Source organism: Vanellus vanellus (genome assembly GCF_965231255.1).
Source record: "Vanellus vanellus genome assembly, chromosome: 5".
Classification (NCBI taxonomy): Eukaryota; Metazoa; Chordata; class Aves; order Charadriiformes; family Charadriidae; genus Vanellus; species Vanellus vanellus.
Genome location: NC_138910.1, coordinates 67,531,040 through 67,552,778, shown reverse-complemented (window position 1 = coordinate 67,552,778; position 21,739 = coordinate 67,531,040).

Sequence of the window (21,739 nt, the reverse complement as noted above, 5' to 3'; positions counted from 1 at the left end):
TCTGGCTTCAACGCCTGGCTACCAACTCACTGCGTATGGTGCAATTTTAGTCCTTTTTGTCGTGCAGTGATGAGGTAGACTCATTTACCCATACTTGCTGGCACTTTAATTCAGCATCATTCATTTTGTTTTCTACAAATAGTCAGTTGATCCTTCTAATTATTATCTCTGCATTGAGTTACTCAAAGTATGAGGATATTGACTGTCTAGACTTTTTATTCTGTACCTCTGTCAGTTCAATCCTTTTTCTTTTCTTTTTTTCTTTGATTCAGTAAAATTACTACTTCTGGTGCTGCATTTACTAACTAAATTTTTCCGGTTTTATTGGCTTCTGTTACCTTTCAAAGGATGAAAGAAATTCTATTTAATTGCTCAATTTTGGCATACACTATTGTGGACTGAGAACATACACTTCACACTGTCCTTCCAACAATTCTGGCAGCATTCACTGAAATAGCAAAATCATGGGTCAGAGATTTGGGAGTAAGCCACAATCCGTATGGCACAGTAGCTGCAAATTTAGGTTGCCCATAATGCATGCATGTGCACGTGTCTGTGTGGTCCATTTAAAAATCATTAATTGATCCTGATGACATGTGGCATAAGAGTGGGAAAGGCACAGAACAGCCAGCGTCATATCCACAAAGCTGTAAGGATGTAAGGATGTTACAGTGAATTTAACATGTTTTCATTGCATCATCCGTAACTTTAATGAAAATGTTATGTGTTTTTTTTTCCTAAGGTATATTTAATGTTTATAACTGCAAGGAAAGAACTGGGTAAATGCATATGCATGGCGGAGTAGTGATGCCTTTTAGTAGTATTTTTTTATTCTAGATATTTCTTTTTTTTTTTTACTTCAGAAGAATTCTCACAATTAGATTTTTTACCCCACTGATAACTGCCTTGCAGTTCTGGTAAGATAATGGTCAAATGTCTCACATCACTGTGCAGATAAATGTACTTTTTTAAAAGAGAATTATTACAGTCCCTCCTTTTGCTGGAATGGGCCTATTTCTTCACTGTTTTCAGCCTTTAGGCTGAAAGTCCTTCCTTTCTTCCTCCAGCTTTTCAGCTTCAATCCATCTTTTAAATGAGAACAACATCATCCATTGTTCTCGCTTCTCGCATTTTTCCCGTTAACACTGATTTGTTTTAATGTCAAGAGATACTGAAGATTTTCTGTTTAATACTGGTGAAATGGCTAGTCATCAGTTCTTCCCAGGGGAGGAATCACATATCCAAGTGGAAGGAAAGTATCACCTTTTAAAAGGAATTGGTGATTGAAATTTTGATGAAATGTAGTAACGAAAGTGAGGATTACACCTACGATGACCTTCCTGAGAAATTTTGAAACTCCATATAAATCTCCTAATCCCACCTACAGCTCCTCTTTTATAACTGCTACACGGTCTTATGTCACCTTCTCCTGTAACTTTGATTGTGCTCTTGAAAAGTCTGTGCGATAGCTGAAAAAGAAGAGTGATCTCTTGTTGATGCGCAGTCTTTTCTCTAGCTGATAGTGAGTACTGGCACAGAAAAAGTCTTCCAGAAGTGTTCATCGCTGGGCAGTACCCCGTTGGCAAGTGACAGCAGAGCTGCAGCGCAGGTGATATAGAAAAGCCATCTAACTTAAGGTTTGCTGATGAACAGAAGTCTAAAAGAGCTTTGGATCCACAGAAGTGGCTGTGGCCAATTTCTCTTTTGTGATTTTCCTTTTTTCATTATTTTTGACATTTCAGAGATGAAGCTTTGTTATATACCACAAACCTATGGCAGTGGACCAGGGAGATAAGAATTCACTGAGATATAGAACACAGAGGCTAAGAAAATGTGTGAAAAATTGAAATGACAAGGGTGGGTTGATGGCTTGTTGCTATTGAGCTATAGTACCTCGGCTGGAGAATTAGGTAGTTGGAGACAGAGTAATATAAAATATGTGCTGACTATGCCTAGAGAGAAAAAGCTGAAATATTTAAACCTCCCAAATCAGGACTTATAATAGATAGATAGACCAATTCTGCTTTAACATAGGAGTGCTACAGATGAAGTATGATATACAGTTGATGAAGTACCATTTTCAACATGTTATACTGAGCTTGTATACTTCAGTAAATAAAATGAAATGTCAAAAGGATGTCCACACAACTGCCAAATAAAACACAGCAATGTCTAATCAAATACCATCATATACAAGAGAACAATAGGAAGGAGAAACTAAACTTAATAACTAGAAAAATTTTGCACATAAGAAACTTTAATACCGTTCTCACTTAATCTGAGTTATTTTTTGCTAGTGTCAAACAATCTCGTATGAATCATTTCCACTTACCCAAGCTACTCCCTCTTTTACATTGATTTGTCTTCCCGTCAACTAACTAAAGAATTAAAAGGGTCATGTCTTGGCACTCCTTAGGCAGTTCAAAGAGGGTTTGTTGCCTTGTATGTTAAAGACTGGAGCAAAGAACCTATATTTAGAACAGTATAATTTTCCCTGTCTCACATAATCAGCCTGTTGCACGAGCCTCATTGGAAGAGGTGGCGATAAGGCCATCATTCCCCCTGCTTTTCCACCCTTTCAATCACACTCCAGATATTAATAAAATCCCAGCTGTGCTCCAAAGCATTTATTTCCTTCTACAAGCACAGGTCCTACAATTAGAAATGACCCTGGTAAAGAAGGTTTCATCTGATGAGTTGAAAAAAGGCAAATTACAGTTTGAGTTATATCAATTGATTCTTAGGTATAATGAAATAAATTCAATCTAACTTCTATCAAGTTTCTCTAACAGCCTTGTTCTTCCCATCAGACTATCCGCAAGGAATATGTCACATCAAAGTGCCGTACTGTCTGAAACAGCCATATTCTATCCTGCCAAACTCTGCACTTAGATTCACAAACTAATTTCATTGGACTTTGAGTCATTATATAATAATCCTACAGCATAAATGTCATCACAATGTGTTGTTAATAGATTGGGTTTCACCGGAATTTGTGATCCAAATCAGAATCTGATCTTTTTTTTTCTTAGATGCATAGTATTGCACAGTGCTGAAACTCAATAAATATTTAATTAAACAGTCCTTTCAAACATAGGAAGAATTGCATTGATTTTCCTCTGGAAAAAAATATCCAACACAACATGACTAATCTTTAAATGTATTCTATAAAACAAGTTCAAGTCTTATATGTAAATACTATTCCTGAAAGTCAGAAAAATTACTTTTCTGTAGTTTGTAACTAAAAAAAAAAAAGATAAAGTAGTTAATTTATCTAGCAGTTTTATTAACCGATATCTAAAACAGAGTAAGATTTGTTACAGTTCTCTACAATCCAATTCTGAAAATGTCTGATCTTATTTTACAGACATTATGTACTTAACGTGTTAGTAATAGAAATGCTGTCACATTTCCTTGCGCCGGTGACTTAACGAGAACAACTTCTCTGGGGTGTCGGATGAGCATAAGACTTGCAAATATCAATTTAAAAATAAAATGAAAAGGTTTTATATATTGGATTTCAGTTTGTTCATTTAAGAGAGCAATCTCCCAATTGAACCTGAGAAAGGGCCCTCTGTTACACTAAGCTGTGAATAAAACAACAAGCAACCAACCCCCTGACAGCTTTCTGAAACTTCCAAATTTAATACAAATCTGCTGGAATTGACAAATTCAAATATATTTTCCGTGGCCTGTATGCTCTGGTATTAGAGCACAGAGAAACAAACACGTGAAATTTTTCAATAAGAACTTGGTGAGCATGGCATAAGAGAGTGTTCTGGATAAATACAGCATGCCTGGCTTCCTATTCTACATGAGTGGGTGCATTTACATACACAAATATTTCCTAGAAGGGTCCTCAACTTTTTATTTATTTACAGCTAATATTTGCTGCATATGCCCTTTTCAGAAGCAACTTTCTCTTCCAAAATCCTTTCTGAGTGTAAAAATACAGATTAATATTCTTCTATATTAGCACAGCTGTGACCACTGTGTAAGCCAAATATATGATACAGGTCCTTTTTTTTTTTTTTCTCTACAATATACTTGGTGAAGCTCTAGAGAAGCACTTTTACTCAAACAAAAGAATTTTTAAATAACTATTTCTATTGCCAAAGAGAGTGAGTCCTGTGAGAATAATACTGAGCGCTAAAACTTGTTTCGCATGACAAGTATCACAAACAGTACGGAGATCTCTTAATGATGCAGTGATATTGTTGGTGCTGTCCAGAGGAAAAAAAAAAAAAAAAAAACAAACAGAAAAAAGACGACAGTGTAATATTATCCAGATCCTTTTGAAACCATGCAGATTGAATACATTGATTAGCAAGTGTGACCAGCAATTCCTGAAAATGAGCATTGTGCCTCTCTGCCTTTCTGAATATCTGATGGAGAAAAAGGAAAGCCCAACAATATTCTTTACAGTGGAAATTAATGTATTCGGCAAATAAAAGTGGTTACACCAGAAGATTTACACCACGCGGCCTGATGGGCCAACTTGGTTTGCCATTATACGCCATTCTTTTGCCTCTGCAAAAGTTCCTCTGTTTCAGAGCTCATCCTACAGACTGAACAAATTTGAGCAAATTTTTTACTAGACGATCAGATCGGTGCCAATACCCACCTGCCATCGCTCCAATTTTGCATATAACTGAAACCACAGTGGACTGAAGTGAGTATTGTCCACTTGTTAGAGGTTAATGCAGCTGGTGTGACTGTAATCATCCCAATATATTGTCATCAGGTTGGCACTAGCGTGTTAGTGTATTACATAGATCTATAGAGATCAACATGAAAATCTTAACAAACGTTATAACATTATAGAGCCGCCATATTCCGTTGCAGTATAGTGTAAGGATTCATCTGTTCTTAGTAATACAAATATATATTGTCCTTTTTTATTACAATAGTAAGGAACATTGGTTGGATTAGTTGGAGATGCCATACAGTTTCCAGTATTGTAAATTTTTAAGGGAAGACTAGAAAGATTAATCAACCTGTCAATATTGACATATTTATAGTTGATATTGCCTGGAAGAGTGAAAGGAGATGTACTGAAATCCCTTCCAGTTCTGGGTTTTTTTTCACTTTTTTGTGATTCTAGAGCATGTTAAATTAATTAGTTTCCTGATAATCTGAAACTCAACACTGAAAAATATTTTAAAGTCATGATATGAGAGTGTATAAACAAAAAGATTGAGGAGCACATAGCTCAGTTTCAAAAGTGTTTTCCCGTATCCAGGGACTACAGATTTTCAGTAGGACATGAGAAATTGAAAAGCAATTTCCCCTCTATTCAAATAAAAAAAAAAAAAAAGCATAAAATCCTAGCAGGATTTTACCCAGTAGGTAATGTAAGTGCAAGAGGGCAGAAAGACCTAACAGACTTTACACCTCTCCCATATAATCCACTCTCAATAGCTAAGCAGAACATAACCCAAAGTAAGTTTACTGTAAGTAAATCTAAATGGCACTTTTTTTGTCTGTCAAAGGAAGATAACCTTTCTTGAAACTGTAAATTCTTTCTCTAGACTCTGCTCTTTTAAATCTTATACCCTAAAAAGCAGTTGTCTCTTAATATAAATTGTGGTCTTAGTTTATAAGCAATATTGCTCAATAGTGAAGTATTTTTAAAACGCGATTTAAGAAACAATACAAACTACAGTGGCACATAATTCATCACAATTTTCCAAAGCCGTCTAGCAGTCCCCTATGGGGAGGGAATCTTCCTGCAATAGAATTTCTTCACTTTTGAAAAAGAAATTTTTCTATGCCTTTTTCCTCATTTCTATGCTATAAGACCTGACATCTGTCCCTATTTCTGTCTCCTTAACTTTGGAGTTTTGCACGCTGCCACAGGGAAATTCCATTCCAGGTGGTGCCCCTTTGTGCACAGTTCGCGTTACATGATATGCAGAAGCTACATACTTTGTTCCTGTAATTTCATTGATGAAATAAAAACCCCGCAAGGTTCTGCCTGAATTAAGATTATTTTTTTTTTTCCGATCATGAGTAACACAGAACCAATATATCATCTATAGCGGGTGACACAACTCCAGGTTTGGTCACCACTGAGTTGCAATCAACATGTTGTATTACATTTTGATGTAGATCAATAACAGTAATTTGCCTGGAATATTTAATACATCCTAACAAGGATGCTGTGCAAGTCTTCACAAAGACTGAGCTTGATCTTTATTTCTGTTTTCATTTAATTTTTGAAAATCTACTTACGAATCTGTGATGGATTCCTGAGGTAAGTTGGACATCTAAAACACTCTGAATATTTAATTTGTTACGATGAGGTATGTTTAGCAATCCCATTTCTTAACTTTTCTGACAACATAACATTGAAAAGAACAAAACGAGAAATTGTGTACAAATATTTCAGTGACTTGATAAGCCTTAAATATAGATGCAAATGTTTAGCAAAGTAAAGCATTGTTCTTACTTCCTTTATATGCATCAGTCCACGTTTCTCTCAATTAATATTCCGCCTTCTGTAGCTGTTTCTGTGCCTCTATGTGGTGCTTTACTGGCGCACACACATATGCTACCAAGAAATGACATTGTCCACTGCTGTAAACGTGCCTGGCTCCATTGATTTTAGTAGCACAAGGCTGATTTACACCGTCTGATGAGCTGACCCTTAGATCCTTCCCTTTTTTTTTACTGCTGCATGCCAGATAATTTTTCTTTGCACTGTTATTTTTTGACAGTAGAGTCTGACTGACTTAATAGAAAAATAAGAACTAATTGCTTCAGTTTCATGCCCGAAGAATCTTTAATATGAGAACATTTTTATTAAAACAGTTGAGCACATTTAGCACACCCTCTTCTTCTGTTAGTAGCTCACACTACCAAAATGGTAGTTGTTCCTCCCACTTTAGAACGCAGGTGCTTAATCACTATTTCACCTGAAAAAGGAAAACTTGAATGTCCTGTCATGGTTACTTGTCAGTGATGTTAAAACTGGCAGAAATATAAATACCTGTGGGGGTTTTGTTGCTTTTTTTCCCCAGATTGCAAACAGTGACCACTAACATTGGTACAATTTGAAGATGTTGCACTTTGTCCTGCTAATGTAGTAGAAATACTGTAAGATTCAGGGTTGAAAACTCAACCATGGCAGAACTAAAAGGAAAACAATTGTACAAGACCCAGTTGCACCACTTGTAACTCAAATTGCAATCCAGTTGGTGAGGTGGAGTGACTTAAAGTTTTCTCTAAATTTCCGCTTGCTTCACACACTTTTTCTTCTGTTCCATCACAGAATGATGTGTGCAGGATATATGAACAGGGAATGGACTCAAAGTCAATTGATATTTAGACTGGATGCTTCCACAAGTATATTACTTTTGTGAATTAAATTATAGAACTCCATGATTGATTTTTTGGGCCACAATGAGTATGGATAAATTGAAATCATAAAATCATAGAACGGTTTGGGTTGGAAGGGACCTTAGAGATCATCTTTAGGTCCTCAGTTCAGGTTAGGTTAAATATTAGGACCAATTCATTCTAACAGAAGGAAATGTATCCTGGTTTCTTTATATGTAAAGAAATGGTCCCATATTTATGTCTATTGTCTATTTCTTGTGAGGACAAAGTAGGAACTTTGTCATTAGTGAGGACTCGCAGTAACAATCACAGTCATTAAATGCTTTCTGGCCACTCAAAAACATATACAAAAGGAGAGAAGTCTTTAGATACAAGAACTCATTGTTAAAAACCACTGGGAGCAGAGCAGGAAGACAAATATTTCTTATTTAATGGCCCTTTGGGAGCCAGCTTACTCATATTAAGATGACATAAATCTCTTTTGTGGTTTCTTTACCTGATTCATTGGCACCCTCAGTATTTCACAACTCTTTTCTCATCAGCATCTCAGAAGATGCCACAAATTCACCAGGTAATTTGTCTCAGATCTGTAACTGATTTGGAACTCATCCCATTCGAAAATTAAAGGACAATGAACTCAATTTTTTCTCTTGACTTAATAGAAAGCAGTTTTCAAAGGTTGTGTTTATGCCTTTTTGACCAGACAAATTAGCCATTATATCTTCTTAAACAATTCATTAGTTACTAATGGCTGCAGTGACATCTGCTGATGACAGTGAAGCTGATCAAGTAATGCTTTCAGTGCTGCTAAATTAATCCGCTCATAAATTCCTGGGTTTGTAAAGAGCATAGAGGAGCAGGCAGAAATTTACTTTTGGACAATTATTTATTTATCCAGAGTTGAAACTTCTAACTGTTCTTCCACAACTTGAATCCGGGAGTGTACATGCACGTGAGCTCTGTGGCCAGGAGCTAAAGGGGAAAGTTGTAAAGAATGTAATTTGCATTGGCCACCTACTTTTATGTCCCCATCAGTATTTGAGAAGTCACTCTTCCCATTAAAATATGTGGACACTGAGAGACCAGAAAAGGAGACAGTCTGTTTGAATAGTTGTCTCTTCTCCGTATAGCAAGGACTCTGCTCAAGCATTGCGATCACCCAACCGCCCAAAAGACATTAGCCGCATCTATGCAGCTTTCTTAGATTGCTCCTGCGCTGACTTTTCAACCTACACACGCAAATCCTTAAACCACATCAGAACCCTAGGGGAGAAATGTTGCCTAAGTCTTTAAAAGCTGACGGGTACTGAGCCTTCCCTTTGGGAGAGGAGGATGAACAACCTGCTTGCATGACGCATGCTGTCCCCTCCTACAGCCCACACACTGACCCTGGGCATGTGGGAAATGGCTAGTAGTGAGGCGCCAGAAATGTGCTGGGCAGAGTGCTGGTCATCAAACCCTAAGGAAGAATGCTCTGACCCTGTTCAATAGAGCCGTGCGTACCGCAGAGGACAGTGTGATAAACCAGTCTCTGCTGGGCTCACAGGGTAGGAGCCAAGAGCAGGTCTGGGTGGTAATGCTGTCTTACAGGGTTCATAAAAGTAACAGTAAAGTATTTCCTTGGCACTGGTGACACATCGGGTAAGAAATAGCAATTAACTTCTATTGCTTCTTAGAGCTCCAAGCCACCATACCACCTTATCCTTATCTAAAGGACCTTCTGTGAGTGATGGAAAAACACGCTGCTGAAAAAAACCACTGGAAGGCAAGGGAAGGTATTTTTCTTGTAACATGTAAATGTATATTTGCATGTAATAACAATACCTGCATTTTCTTGCTTTGTTCCCCAAGTTTGTGACCATTCCCACTCATCTAATAAAGCCTTTGGGGGAGGTGGGGGGGTGGGTGTTTAAACATGGCCTCAGAGTACTTGACAGTGTCAGACTTCTGACTGTAAAGGGTACTGTGAGAGAGTATGTTTAGTTTCCCTATGCTTCAAGCTGGTTAAGTTATGTTTCAAGAGAGAAATAAGACATACTGAAACCAGCCCTTTTGCTGCCATTAACCAGCTGGCAGAAGGGCTATAGATAGATTACAGACCCATGCGAAGGTTTTCTGAGCATCCTGGAAGGGTAGCACATGATTTACCATGTCCAGCAGAGGCACAGTGGATCAAATATAGCTTTTAGGTATATCGAAGCAAACCAACTGATTCTGGGTTTATATATAATAGGATTACTTCATTCCAAACTGGTAAAATAGAATCACATGCCCTCAAATCGTCAGAGGGATAAAACAGTCTTCTTGCCCTCTGTGAATAAGGATCCTTTGCATTTTCAAGGAGACGATAATCCAGCATATGCTATTATGGGAACTTTTTATTGCAGCAACATTTTTTATTTATGTGAACAATTTAGTCTGTGTGCCTAACCGCAAGAATTTGTTCGCATGCAAATATAAGGATGGAAATGGAGCACAATTACAAGCCCAGATCCTGATATCCATCCTGCACAAGCGGAACGTGATGCTTGCGTGCTTTGCCTTGGCAAATCTCAATTCTTGTCTTCTACAAATTGAGCCTGATGCCAAAGTGTCTGTGACCTCAATGCTTTGGCTCTCATCATACAGTTATTACCACTTCAAACATTCATAATTTTTCAATAATTTTACTGAAATGCTTAAAAAAAAATTCAAGGTAATTTTATTTTAAGGTGTTTTGTTGAAATAAAAAATGTCAGTGGTCAAGTCCAATACCTACATTAGGAAAAACTTAGGTGAAAGGTCTTGATAATACCCTGCTTTGGCATTTCCACGAACTGAGGATTTTTTTCTTTGAAAGTACTTTCAAAAAGTAAATTTTTGTTTTCAGGTACAAATTCATAAGCCTCTGGAATTTTCAATATTTTAAAACTTTTTTCAACCTATGCAAATTCTCTTGAAATAGAAGACCATTTCCCATTCAGCCAAATTACAAAGTATTCATAGGATAATTCCACTAAGAAAATGATTGAAAACACAGCAAGTGACCTCAGAGAATCACTCAGCATACTGAATTTCCTCTTGATATAGCAGAGAGCAATTAGATTTTTAGAAGAAGAAAGAAAATATCTATTACCTGTTCATGCTGCTAATGGTCACATCCACAATCCAATGCATTTAAACAGTTCCTAGTGATTTAATAATTGCCATTCTCTTACAAAAATAACAATTTTCTCATACCCCTACAATACGGAAGTAGTTTTCTAGTGTGAATGTCTGCATCTGCAATTACTCATATTCAGTGACTTGAATTTTTATAAAAGGTTTTTCTGGCAAATCATTTTGACTCAGTTTGTAATCCTGCTTTGCAATTTAAAAGTGGAATGAATGTTTCTCGGCTCCATTTATAACATGGGAACTATAATGGGAATGATTTCCCAGCCCACTGAATTTAGTAGTAGACTTTTCCTTTGCTTGTCTGCATCTAAACACCTAGTCCACAATGCTGGATTAACCTTTCTTCATGAAAATAGCTCTTGTATGGAGAAAGCTTTCACAAACAAGGGAGCGCCACGCATCCCTGTGGCAGCCTATTACATATACAATAGTGTTTCCAAACTACCACTTCTTTGTGCCTTCTTTGAAGTTAGAACAATACCAAGTGACTTAGCTCCACGACAGCTAATTTTGTATTTCCTTTCCGTATTCTGACAAAAAGAAACTGCATTATCCTGTTTGCAGCTCAAGTACAGGCATAAGGGCAAATCTTTAATTGCAGACACAGCTGTTGCATCGCTCATAAAACACTTTTTGCACAGAAATCTCTATGCATGTGGGATGTTACTGTGGCCACATAATACAATTCACTTAAAGAAAGGTGACAAAAGTCAGCATTTTTTTGTATCTGGGTAAGAGTGGCAGAAAATCAGCTGTCTGTCTTAATGATGATGAAAGAAATACATGATGATAAGTATTGTATTCGCTTCACTTTATCCAGTGTCCAAATAATCCTGTTCTGAACCTCTCACAGGTAATGAATGACAGATCAAGAGGGAATGGCTTCAAGCTCCAACAGGGTGGATTTAGACTGAACATCAGTAAAGAATTTTTCACAGAAAGAGTGGTCGGGCATTGGAATAGACTGCCCAGGGAGGTGGTTGAGTCACCATCCCTGGATGTGTTTAAGAGACGTTTAGATGTGGTGTTGGGGGATATGGTGTAGGGGAGAACTTTGTAGAGTAGGGTAGATGGTTGCACTCAATGATCCCAAGGGTCTCTTCCAACCTAGACAATTCTATGACAATTCTATGATTCTATTTTTGTCCTGAATAACTCATTATTTTAAAATTCATTAGTCTCATTTTGCCTAAAATCCCACTCACCTTGCTCTCAGTTTTGGATTCCCAATCCCACAGCCTATTCGCGAACTAGGATTACCGTTATCATGTGTTCAGTCCTGCAGATTCTGTAACGGTGGAAAACCGGGATCAGGAAGAGTTTCCGATCTCCCTCTCCCACGGACGGCAATGCTTGATTAACTTCTGTATATGCCTCGCTGAAATGTCACTTGGGATAAGATTGCCCACTGCTCTTTGCCCAAGTGCACGGCAAGGCCAGCGTTTGGCTCAGCAGCATTCCAGCTCAGGAGGAGGCTCTCAGCTTGCCTACGCAGCAGCATTTGTGGCTGTTTGAGGGCAAAATCGTTCTGTTAGATTTGTGCACTGATCTAGACAGATAGGCAGAGCCAGTGGTACTGAGGCAGTCTCCATCTCAGTGCGGTCCCTGAGGCCCTCGGTAGCCGAGCAAGGTCAAACCGGCAAACTGAAACTGTGTCAGGATCGGCTTTAAAGCTATCCCTAAGGCACAAGCTTCATCCATCTCTTCCATCCACTGAAAAAGCGGGTGAAACTCACGCAGGGTGTTGCTGAGGGATGCTTGGGAGAAAGGGAGCACATGTGAGGAAAGGGCGTTCGTCTTTGTACTGTTGAAGGTTGAAACATTTCAGTGTTTCCCGTTTTATTAAAGAAGATAAGCAGAAATGCTTACTGTTACATTAATGCTAATCATGTGTTTCTTTTTGGTTCTGTTGAGCTTTGGATGATTTTTATAATACCTGTAGTAATACAGTATGGGATGTTTGGTTATATTTTGAGATTATAGTGTGTACAATACTTTACACCACCACACAGCTGTGTGAAAATAAAGAAATCGTTGCACGTAAGGAGGAGAAAGTGTCACTGGTGCAGAATGACCTGGAACACTTGCTAAGCTGGGCATGAGCAAAAAATGTGCATTTGGACGTGGGAAAATGCAGCGTTCAAGGGAGTGAAAATTTTGGAAATGATTTGGAATCATGCTGAGTAACTGGCTGAACATGAGCTTATTGTCTGATCTCCTGACCACATTCATCTTTAAATGAGTAAACAATAAGCTAGACTGAGACTATAATTAATATTCACATTTGATCAAAAGTGTATGATAGAAAAACAAAATTAATGTCATGATAACCTGTAGGAACCACATGGACAACAGAAATCTGGTAAATAATGAACTTCTCAGTGTAGCTGGTAAAAGAACTAAAAGTAGAAGCAAAACAATTTTACATGTTTTTATGCATCTTTATTAGCAAGCATAATTAGCTTACTGATGACTAAGATGTAGTTTCTCTCCTTAACAATTTGCAAGTAAGGACTGGTAATTTACTTTGTAAATTTTGGGTTCTATTTCAGATATAAATTAATAAGGAGAAGTCTTACAGCCTCAGCTTTATAGGAAACCAGAACAAATGATTAGTCAACTCTCCTGTTCTTATAGCATGAATTTTAGAATCCAAAGCTTTTCCTATTGAAATTAATGGGAAGTGCTCCGTAGGCTCTAGTAGGCACAAGAAGAGGCACCACGGCCTGCTGATGTTTGTGCTAAAATGTTTCTTTCAAAGGGAAGCTTTTATCTGTTTCCATCTTTTCGTGTTTTTTTTTTGTTTGTTTGTTTTGTCTTTTTTTTTTTTTTATTGGGGAAAAACCAACAGACAAAAGAGCTAAATTCTCAACTGGTATAAATTGGCCTTTTGACTTTATTGTAGCTCTACTAAATTAAGCCTACTGATGATTTGGCCTGTGAGTCTTAAACTGAGGGATAAAACAGGAACTCTCAAAAGGTAGAGGTAAACAAAATCATTTTTAGTCAGTAATTAGTCTTCTAAACTTCAAGAACCTTAATGAGCTGCAAGCAACTGAACTTCCTTCATTTCAATGCATTGCTCCTCATGTTTCATGCTACTTTATTAGATTAGCTTGCAAATTAGCTTACATTAATGAAAAATGATTAAACTTAAACCAATGGAAATTAAATGGCTTAACTGTAAAAGCATTTGAAATTGCTTTTAAAATTAACAATGGGTTTATTCACTGATCTTTCCATGCTTAAAGTTTAGCAACAACTTCTTTCTGTAGACTGATTGTGTCTACAAAGCAGTTAAGGGTCCCTTTGTAAAGTGACATCTAAGTCTCTCGTCTTCAGGCTTTTCCCTGCAAACTCTTCATTGTTCAAAGCAGGTTTGGAGATGTTTAAGCAGTGCAGTGTAGCAATGGCAAAAAGTACATTGCCACACTATGACTGACTCAGGCCCAGGCAGCTGACAAACAATTTTCACTGTATATATGATGCGGGTCTGCTTATAATAGTAACTCAGAGGATAATTTCAAAAGAAATTATGCATGTGTATTTCATGTCTGTGTACTTCATGCAATTTGTTTGGTGATACGCTAGAAAAGGTAGAACCCTTTATTTGAATGAGTGTGTATTTGGATCCCCGTAGTAAATTATACTATTCTTACATGGAAAAAACAAACAGTATCGAATAGTATGCTTTTAGTATGCACTGGAAACACAGCTGAAATTGTTGGAGTTTGTTTTTCTTACGTATTTTGAAATTTTTCAATTCTATTTTAAGTACATCCACCTGTTACTAGTAAAACATCCCAGACAAATTGAAGCTTAATCTAATTTATGGTATGGAAGGACCACACATTCATTCTTCAGCTGATTTATAGGACCTCAATATAAAATTGAAATGTAAGACGTCTGCTGAAAACACTGAGCTTCCAGAAAGAAGTAAACAAAAAAGTCAAGTCCTTATATCCCACACAGGCACAGCAAACCCTAACCACCGTCCAGGAATGAAAAGGATGGGACGCAAGCTGGGGGGAGCTCATAGACTCTTTGCAGTTAACAAAATTTCACAGTGGCTTCCTGAACCCAGGTGTGCTTTGGATGAACAGATTATTCAATGCCTGCAAGGAAAGAGGCTGCTGGAACAGCTGCAGAGGGACTGGGGAGGAAGGGACTGGTGCTCCTGAGTACCAGCACCCTTTGGGACCCCAAAGCATCAACCCAACCCTCTGATTTCAGCAGTCTCCTAAGACCTTCAGCGGATATTATATCAAATCATTCCTTTGTTGAAAGCTGGGTCTTTCCATTACATGACACTCTAAAAAGAAAGATTAAGTAAAATCTGAGCAACGCCCTACGGTGCTCTTCTGCAAGGGAGAGAATTTCATCCAGACTAAGATTTAAACCTATGAGAACCAAGTCTTTCATGAACAAGCATATAAAGAATGAAAGGGTTTAGAATTTTGTATCATAATTTACCATTATTTACTCTTTGGAAATAAATGGTCTACAAAAAAACCCAATGTATTTTGAAAACACAGTATTATAGAAAAAAAATACAGAGTTTAAATAATGATTAAAGAAAGAATCAAGCTTTTATTAAGCATCTAGATTTCATAAGACTTTAAAGATATCGATTTCATTATCTCTGAGGTCTTCAAGATTGTATTTTTGTTCCCTTGAATAGCCAAGAAAAGAAGATTTGAACTATGAGAATTGTTAAAGCTACAAAAAGTCTCTTTGTATTTTCTTTTGAGGGTAAAGGTAATTTGTTAAGAAACCTCCTTGACAGGATGATGAAGCATAGTTCCTTTGTTTCTTTCCCCACAGTGTATAGCCATGAGAGTCAAAGGAAAGCTAGGCTTACTGTAGCACATTGACTGACAATTACGTTTAAAACAACAACAACAACATAAAAAAAACACCCCAAAACCCAAACAAATCCAAACAACCTAGGAAATCAGATCTTATAATGGTACGTAATGGGATTCTGAAATAAAGTCTACTGCTCTCAGGTATCATCAGGTAGTGCAATTAAAAGAAAAGCACAGAATCTCAATTATTGCCAAATCTGGCTCTTAAAGGATGCTGTCACAAGTAGGAATTTCTTTGGCTCCACAGTTGTATTGAAAATTTTAGATTTCCTGTATCATTATAGATTATTATGCCTCACAAAATTAATAAATGTGTTTCAAATATTTGGCATACTCCACACATCAAAGCCTTCAGAATTTTATTCCGTGCTTTTAAAATATACATGATAATGAGATTAAGTAGCTGAACTGAAAGAATTTATTTGATTCAGCCTTATATTAAAAATTGTGAGGGGTATTGGCATGATAACTGATACTGCATGGAGGCAAGAGCTTCCCAAAAGCCATGAGGCCATCACAGCTCTCATTATTTTAAATAGATTCAATTCTTCTTCTACTTAAATTACTAGTCACGCTCTCACTTCCCTGCTCCCCACCACTGACATCATGGGCTGTAGGTAAAGTGGAATGGTATTTTATAGTGCTTTTACTCTTTCAAGATGAGGTTAGATGGCTATTTTAAGTGTTCCATATGAAAATTATTTAATCTTTTTTTTTGGAAGTTATGCATTGCCTCCATTTTGCACAAAATTCCATTCACTGGAAGAATAGTGATGGCAAAGTTTCAACCGTTTTTATCTTTTAAAAAACTAATTGGTAACTTGGTCCATAACTAACTGCTCCAAAATAAATATGAATTTAACTGCAGAACACAAAATAAAACCAAATTTCCTCTAATAGCAATTTTAATGCATAGAGACTGCTTCTCAGTGTTCAAAAAGTCATTTGAAGTTTTCAGAAATGCAAGGTAATAGTACCATATTAAATCGTGTTACTTTGTGCAAAAACATATAACATAATTATGATATCATGAAAATGTTTGGTTTTCCCTGTGACAAAAGAATAAATCTGTCGTAAGAACCTTACAAGTTCTCATATTTTAAGTTTTAATATTTTAAATTTGGGCATAAAGTCAAAAGTTGCTCTGTAAAGCAGACGCTCTCAAAAATTATTCAGTTCGGTGAAACACTGTGTTTCCACTGTTGATGGAAAACTTTCTGCCAGCTTTATTAAAAATGTAATCAGTACCTGGCTTCATGACTGAACGCTTTGAAATAAATCATTGGCCGCAGACTGGAGTGTTCACTTGCACAGCGGTTTCGTACTTGAGAGCGTTTCGTCTTCATACAGCTCTGAGAGATAACAGAAGTTAATACGTCCCCCTCTACAGAACTGCTGGGAGTTAGGGAAATATTATCCCCATTATACGGATAAAAGTGGTAAAGGTAAGGATTACAATTCACAAAGGAGTAGAATAAGGTGCTTAACACCAGATGATGTTTAGGCAGTCAGCTGCCGAGCAGCTGAGCTTTTCTCTTTGCCCAGCATAGAGTGCGTGATTAGCCCTGGCAAAAGGTGGCCTAACGATCTCAGTCTCGCTTTGCACCCAACACCTTTGTGAGAGATTGCTCTCTTTGGAGATATAATTCCTGTTGCTTTTCGGGGGAGGGTGCAGCCTCCCAAATATAGTTACAGGTTAGTGCTAACTAATAGCTCTTAAAGATGAGGGTGGGCATTGTTTGTTTTTAAATCTCTAGTTTAGGTGGTGAAATTAGGAACTAAGGCTTCCGAGGTCACTTCAGAGCTGCCCAAAGCTTTCTACAAGCTACAAAATTAGCTTGAAGTCTGGGCATCTAAAGAGAGGTGTTTTAAATAGCTTCTTGTATAATCTAGCCCTTCATCATAGAAGCATTCTGGGAAATTCTATTCAGTAAATTCAATCCACTTAGTTTTCAAGCCTTTATAAAAATGTCACAAAGATTTTAGAATGCATTTGTAGATTTATTTCTTTAGGTGCTTTTCCTTCACTTTTTTTCCCCCTATAAATATCACTGGGCTTGTAAATATCTACTGTTTCACTCCATGTAGACATATTAAAGATCTGTCTGTGTTTACAACGAATCATAACGTTCACATATTTTCCTGATAAGGATACAGTCTTTCTGTCCGTGAGCATGGCTTAAGTGAGGCAACAATTATTAATGAATGTACATCTGCCTTAGCGAGTGCACGGAGTAAGAGTTTCTGAAGAACACTAAGCGTTTTCAGCTCTGGTTCACAGACTCTATTCCTGAAACTCAAGGAAAGCTGCCAGAAAGAGTTCATTTATCAGACACCTGCAGTCCACAAGTGAACTTCAGTTAGTTGAGTCATGAAGAGGGAGCTGTAGTCCCAGATGCTAAATTTCACTGGCTTAAGTTGTTATTTTATCCTGCTGCCTTACAACCTTTCTTCTGCTGCCTCTCATCAACACATACAATGATTCAGATTTTCCTATCGTTTGCACTCCCTTAAATGAACATACACTTACCCACGGGGCTGGCACAAAGAAGAGACAGATCAAGGCTGTTTCTGCAGAAGACAGCAATCGTATCACGTCCCTCTCCTTCAGTTTAGCAAAGCCGAGGAGGATAAAGAACACTTAAATGTTCTTCAGGGCAGTCCCAGCTGGAGTACAGCTGCCTTCATCAACCTTTCTCCCAATACATATGCAGCACCTGGCACATAAGTCATGTCGCAGATGGAAACGAACCTCACTAAACGATGCTCTGTGTTTTGGCTCTCTTGGTGTACGGACTGCGCCTCAGTAGATACAGGCAATTAAATAAATTAGAGGAGCCGCACAGTCAGGGAGAGACTTGCACCTTCCTTTTGAACACCCCTCCTGGCTGCACACGATAAATCTGGCTGGAGCTGAGAACTCGGCCCTTTAGTTTGAAGCTAGAGATGCATTCCTTCCCTTTTTCTCTCGTCTGAGCCGTACGTTTCTGATGTGCCCACACGGAAGGGATTACATTCAACCTTCCTTCTCTTATTTTCCAAAGGTGTTTGGAAAGCTGGCTGTGAGCTTGCCAATCGAGCGGCCTGCGCTTGGAGGACAAAGCGGAGGAGAATCCCAATGTGACGCTGCCGGGGCATGCACACGGACAGCTTGAGCCGGCCAAAGGGAAAGGCTGTAAATCATACTCAGAAGGAGATTGATGATGTTTGTGGAACATGCTCTCAGGGTGCCAAAGAGGTGTTTGTTCCTGAGGCTTAAGAATTATTTTTGTGGAAGGCTTTTATCATTAAAGTTGATGATGTGCCTACAACCAAGAAAATAAAAGAGCGATGCTTGCAACAGCGGAGTGATTTGTATTCTTTTGCATGACAAAAACTTTCATCATCCATCCCTTTGACAGTTATGATTTGTTAAAGTTTTCTCCAGGGTGTTTGTAACAAAGATTTGAATTTATTGTTATGTGATTTGCATCTTTATTTCCACTATGTATGAAATCTGTAGTATTTAGCAGATCTAGCTCATAGTTCCTACCTAATTTACATACAGTGGAGACCTCTTAAACATGTAGCCTTTGTGTATAATAAATTCATTCATTGTAAGAGGCTGCTTTTTTTTATGAGGTGTTAATTAAAGTTGTTCTCAACGTAAGATAATGTAGGCAAAAAACTAGTATGCAGTAGTCCTATTAATTGAACAACTTAATTTAGAGTTACTTATGTATTACACCATTAATGTTTTTATATTTGCTGAACAATTATTGAGAAATCGTAAAAAGTGAATAAGCACATAAACAGACAAAATTAGACACCTGTTCGTGATATATATATGAACACTCAAGTACGTGTTTTGCATGTGCACATTGCTGATACCTCAGCAATATATTTCTGAACGATACGAAGAAGAAAGGAGGATTAAGTAAATGCTTATCTTCTGATCTTACAGATTTTTTATATCTCATTTTCTGATTATTTTGTTATGCTAATGTATGGGAAGAGTAATATATGGCTAATCAATACCTTCCCCAACAACTGTCTAAATGTAGGTTAAGTGCGGGAAAGTCGGTGGTAGTGTAAAAGACTGCTTTGTTGTACAATCAGATACCCATCGTGATGGGTCATGGTGGTGTTTATTTTATGTACACGCTTACTAATGTGTTTGCAGGTCTGACAAAAAGTATACAGCATAATAAAACATCAGGAAGGATGTGGCACGTTCCAGTGTAAGCGACTTCAATAGTCTTCACCCATACCCCAGAGTTTATACATGGTAACGCATTTATCATAGTCACTGTGATATTTAATAACTTGAAACTGTAAAAAATCCAGAATAATTGGGAAAATTGTTACTTCATTACTGCCATTTACTAAACTCAAAATGTACAGATAGCTCAGCTGTACTTTTCAAAGCTCGGAAACCTCATGCTGACTGAATGTTGGGTGTAATGGCCGAGCTAAAGGTGGCAGCAGACTTTCCACTGACAAAGGTGTCAGCAGGATTTTAGCCTGTCATTTTGTCTGTAGTTGTCTAGACTAACCTTACCCTCCAGAACGTTCTAAATCCTGCAGGACTGAAAAGAAACTGAACTTTGCAGAAACCTAGCTGCAGCTCTGAGGCGTACTTGCTCTCCTTAGGAAAGTTATGCTTCATATTTACAGACCTCCACGGAACTGCATTTTTAGAGTATGGCAGGATGAAGACCAATTAGACGGCAAACAAGGGTAAGATACCATTCACCATCTTATACGTACTAACTGACCATGCCTGTACATCTAGCAGCTGTTCTGTGAAGTAAAAGAAGCTTACTCAAACCACTCTGACTGGGAGAGAAGGCAAGTGCTACCTTATTAAACCACGCCAGATGACTCCCTTGTGCAGCTTTGTTTTCCCTTCATTTTCCCATTTCCCAATTGTTTGTTGATAATACTGAAAACTGTCAAAGGACAGAAAAAATTATTAGACATATATTAAAGTAGTAACCCCGAGCCAAATATTGGACCCCATCATGTTGAATATTGCAAATATATGAAATATAGCCTAAACTTGATATTCTAAGGAATTAGACACATACATAACATAATGCATATAAATGCACCATGAGATGATTACTCATCTGTTTTACACAGATCTCTCTGTAAGATAAAGACCAAATTTGCTAAATGCTATGAAATAATAATATTTTTCTGAGCGTTAGAAAGCATCAAAGGGCAAACTGATTTAGAAAATTGTTCCTTTCTAGAGCCTGCTGATACCTCTTAGCATTTTCGCAGTGTTTAAACTTCTGGAGCAGTAAAGATTTTAATTCGAAAAAACTTGGTGGGATGCATTACTGTGGTTATTTCAATTCATATCCATCTTCCTATCAGCCTACAGCACACCATAAAAAAAATTAAAATATTTAGCATGGTGAGTCTTTGAAATAATCTCAAAGATCCAGTAAAGCTTCCGTTCAGAGGACAGAAAGAGTGACTGAATATGCATTGTGTTCGATTCCCTACAAATACTACACCACATAAGCACCATCAGCTGATTAAAAGGTTTTCCAGGGAAAATTGAAAGCACAGCAAAGAAGCACTTTTCTTTGTAAAATAGTTCAGATTGTTTCAAACACTTGAAAAAATGAAATCCAATTTGTGAAAATACTTAAAGCTGCATTTCATCATAAAAAATCTTGTACTAGAGTAGGGATAAATATATGCGTCTAAAGATAAGTACATTACTGTCTTTTTTGCCATGACATTCAAGATTTTATATTCAAATAAACATAATTTTTCTCACACATTTCTTTTCACATCAGGTTCATTCCACATCTATTTAGGTATTACTAAATCACTTTCAGCCTCCACATAGTAACTGCAAATACTTAATCTTAAAACTGTTCACTTCCTCTTTAAAAAAACTAGGGAACAACTATATGAAGTGCAATGGTAAAATAAGTTCAGTTTTGCCCATTCAAAGAAATGCTGTCACTTCTCATTTTCTGTTCAAATCAAATATTTTCCTGGTATAAGGGAACCATAGTCCTTGGATTCTTAAGAACCTGGATAACTACTGTTTATCTCAAATATCAGTTGAACGTTCATTCAACACTGTACTTTGGTCATGCCAAATCTTTCTTGCCAAGAGAATCTTCTTTTATAAGATATATGCAGAAACTACTTTACCAACTGCTGTATTCCATCTATGTCTACAGAAGATTACGCTTTTCTTACCCACTTGGTGCAACTGAGGATTAGGGCCACAGAAAGAACATCACAAAAATCCTTCAGGGCACTATTTTTACAGGCACCTGTTTCAGCTCCAGGATCACAAGTTCCTGGATGGGAAAGAGAGCAGGATGTCACCCACCACTTCAGCCACCCATTTTGTCACACAG